This window comes from Echinops telfairi, unplaced genomic scaffold, assembly GCF_000313985.2.
Source record: "Echinops telfairi isolate 266 unplaced genomic scaffold, ASM31398v2 ScPeMD7_3533;HRSCAF=4204_0, whole genome shotgun sequence".
NCBI classification, from domain to species: domain Eukaryota; kingdom Metazoa; phylum Chordata; class Mammalia; order Afrosoricida; family Tenrecidae; genus Echinops; species Echinops telfairi.
In genome coordinates this window covers 36,154,761-36,158,690 of record NW_022107431.1, presented here as the reverse complement: position 1 = coordinate 36,158,690, position 3,930 = coordinate 36,154,761, and positions in this window count along the sequence as shown.

Here is a 3,930-nt window from a genome sequence, read left to right as displayed (position 1 = left end):
AGACCCCTCTGCAAGGGGATCTCCAGTGGCCTACTAATGGGCTTTGGGTCTCCACTCTGCACTCCCCCATCATTCACTGAGAAGCACATGCCACTTCTTACAGAGTAATCAACCCTAAGCCGCATTTCTGCTCTTGAAAAAGAAAGAGTGTCATGTCTGCCTGGCCCTGTGGTAGATTCTTCACCAGCAAGAGCTCTTTTCAGATTGGAAAAATAAAAGAAGTCGTTTTAGTCAGAAGGAATTTATGTGTTATTGATAATGAGAAGGGGGGGGGGGAACAGGCACCATCCCATTTGAGCTGGCATCAGTGTGTGATTTGTTTGTTTGATAAGGACTAGAGAATCTAAGTAGGTTCAGCTTTATGTTTCCTCCTGTTACAGCCCCCAGGCCAACGTTTAGATCTCATGGGTAAAGGAAGGGGAAGGTTTTTAAGGCTGTGACCTATCTCTCTTTTAAACATTTTTTTAAACTTTATTCATTTAGGTTTTCATTTAATTATAGGTGTATTTATTTCTCCCTTTTGTTTGTGGAATGTAATAGCTTCACAGAAAAACATTCCACGTAGTTGTACAACACGTCTCATCAATCAACTCAGGAACAGAACCCTCTTCAACCCGCTAATATGTGTCTTTTTGCCCCATGTCCACAATTTCCTAGCCCTCCTCTTGCCCCACCCCTCCTCAGAGTCTTTAAAGTCTTATCCTTTCATGTCAAAACCATTTTTCTTTTTCGCTACTTTTCTTTACAATAGGGGTGTCATGAAATATTTCTCTTTCTGAGACAGGTTACCTTTGCTAAGCATGATGTTCTCTAATTTCATCCATGGCTTAAGGCATTTAACAGACTCATCATTGTCTTTAATGATGCATGATATTCCATTGTGTGAATGTACCAGAGTTTACTTATCCAGTCCTCTACAGTTGGAGTGTTTTGGGATTTTTGTGTGTGTATGTGTGTGTGTGAGTTTCTCTTTAAAGCACTATTTCTGTAACACTTGTTTTTTTAATCTTCAATGATTTTAATATCTCTAGTAGTTTTTTATTTTATTTTATTTTATTGGGGGCTCTTACAGCTCTTATCACAATCCATACATTTATTATGTCAAACACATCTGTACATATGTTGTCAGCATCTTTTTCAAAACATTTTCTTTCTACTTGGCCCTTGGTATCAGCTCCTCATTTTTTTTCCTTCCTCTCCCATGTCCCCTTGATAGTTTATACATTTTCCCCCCTGTCTTAAACCAACCGCTGTCTCCCTTTGCCCACTTTTCTGCTGCTGTCCCCCTGGGAGGGGCCCCAAATGTCAATTATTGTGATCAGTTTCCCTTACTCTCCGCCCTCCTTTCCCTTACCCTCCTAGTACCACCTTATTGGTCCTGAGGTATTTACCTGTCCTGGTATTTACCTGTGTTGCGAGCTGTTATCTGTAACAGTATACATGTTCTGGACTAGCCAGATTTGTAAAGTAGAATTGGGGTGATGATTGTGGTGGTGGTGGTGGTGGTGGTGGTGGTGGTGGTGGGGCAGCATTAAAGAATTAGAGGAAAGTTGTGTGTTTCGTTGGTGCTATACTGCACCCTGACTGGTTCTTCTCTTTCTTGTGGCCCTTCTGACAGGAGGTGTCCAATTAACTACTGATGGGCTTTGGGTCTCCATTCTGCCCTTCCCTCATTCACATGGATATGGTTTTTTGTTTTGTTTTGTGTCTTTGGTGCCTGATACCCGATCCCATCGATACCTCATGATCACACAGGCTGGGGTGCTTCTTCTATGTGGGCTTTGTTGCTTCCATGCTGAATGGCTGCTTGTTTATTTTCAAGCCTTTAAGACCCCAGATGGTATATCTTTTGATAGCTGGGTACCATCAGCTTTCTTCACCACATTTGCTTATACACCCATTTTGTCTTCAGCAATCATGTCAGGAAGGTGAGCATCACAGAGTGCCGTGTTAGTAGAACAAAGTGTTCTTGCATTGAGGGAGTACTTGACTGGAGGTCCAATGTCCATTGCTGCTGTAATATTTTATAAATATATGTACACAGATCCATTCTCCTATCATTATACCACCCTGAACATGCCCGATCTTGTCAGAGTTTTGTTTTTTCTATTATTTCCATCTTTTTGCTATTATAGAAATTGCTGCAATAATATACGTGTGCATATGTCTATTCCTGTTTGTTCTTTATTTCTTTAGGCTATATGCCAAGCAGAGAGATGGCAGGATCATAAGGCATTTCTCTCTGCCTGTGTTTAAGGAAGTGCCATCTGATTTCCATAGTGGTTGTACAATTGTACAGTCCCCCCAGCAATCTATGAGCTAGCATCTTTCTTTACCAGGAAATCTGTGCTTTCAATCCTATTTGTCACTGTAGTTTATTCTAGCATTTGCCTTGGGCAGGGGATTTAAGCTCTAACAGGGAAAGAGGAGGCTTTCTGCTTTACAGCTTCGATTTACAGCCCTGAAAACCCTAGGGAGGAGTTCCCCCTGCCCTACCGGGTTGCCCTGAGTTGGAATTGACTTGATGACAGTGGGCTTGGTCCGGGTGTTTTAATGGTGCTTATGGGTGAACCTTTGGTTGCTAACCAAAAGTTTGGTAGTTTGAACCCACCAGGTGACTCTGTGGCAGACAGATGTGAGGATCTCCTCTTATAAAGATTCCAATCTAACACACCTTATGAGGTAGTTCTGCTCTGTCACAAAGAACCACTTATGATTTGAAGTAGACCAGCCTGCACCCAACAACTTAGCTGAGGAGGAGCAGCCACGCAACCACTGAGCTTGGCAGGTGGCCTACCTGGAGCAACAAAGCCCTGGTGGCACAGTGGATATGTGCTCAGCTGCTAACCACAAGGTCAGCAGTGTGAACCCACCAGCTGCTCGGCGAAAGAAAGACCTGGTATTCTGTGAGGATTAATCACAATCTAAACCCACAGTCACTAAGTAGGTTGCTATGCACAGTGATCCTATAGGATGGTGTAGAACTGCTCTGTGGAGTTTTGGAGGCTCTAAATCAGTGGTTCTCAACCTTCTTCACGCCGTGACCCTTTAATATAGTTCCTCATGTTGTGGTGACCCCCCAACCATAAAATTGTTTTTGTTGCTAATTCACAACTGTCATTTTGCTACTGTTATGAATCAGGCAACCCCTGTGAAAGGGTTGTTCAATCCCCAAAGGGGTTGCGACCCACAGGTTGAGAACCGCCGCTCTAAATCTTTATGAAAGCAGACTGCCACATCTTTCTCACAAGAAGTGGCTGGTGGATTTGAACAGACGACCTTTCAGTTAGCAGCCCAATGCACTACCCATAACACCCCCTTGGAAACCATTTGGGACAGCTGGGATTGACTCCCTGACAGTGGAGTTTGGGTTTGAACAAATGCCCTCTACTTTCTTTGAACCCATTTCTTCCCTGCAAAAGGAAAATGAAGAAGGGCCCTGCTGTCTCCAAACATCATCCCGGTCTTGGGGGCTGAGAGGTGGTGAACCATCGAAGAGCAGGTCACAACTTTGCCTAAGGAAATTCCTGGGGACATGGGAAGGTCAGAGCAGGAGTCCAGCAAGGGTGAGGAACGCAAGCAAGGATAAGGCAGCAGTCATCAACTGTCTAGTGATCGGGGAGTTTTGATTACTGGCTAGAAATGTGCCTGGAAGCCTGTTGTTTGTTGCTGGCACGGGCCCGCGCTGACTCAGTGAAAAACCAACTGAAGGCTGTCCATTCCTCCACCATCTTTATGACAGGGGGACATGTTTCTGTAGAACAGTGCATCTTGAGGGCCTTCTAACCCAGGGAATGCATCTTCCAGCACTCTGCCCCAAATCCACTGCCATTGACTCAGTCAGGTTCATCCCAAACTCAACTGCCCTACAGTCAGTTCCGATTCCTACTGTCCCTATAGGACAGAGTAGAACTGCCTCTGTGGGTTTCT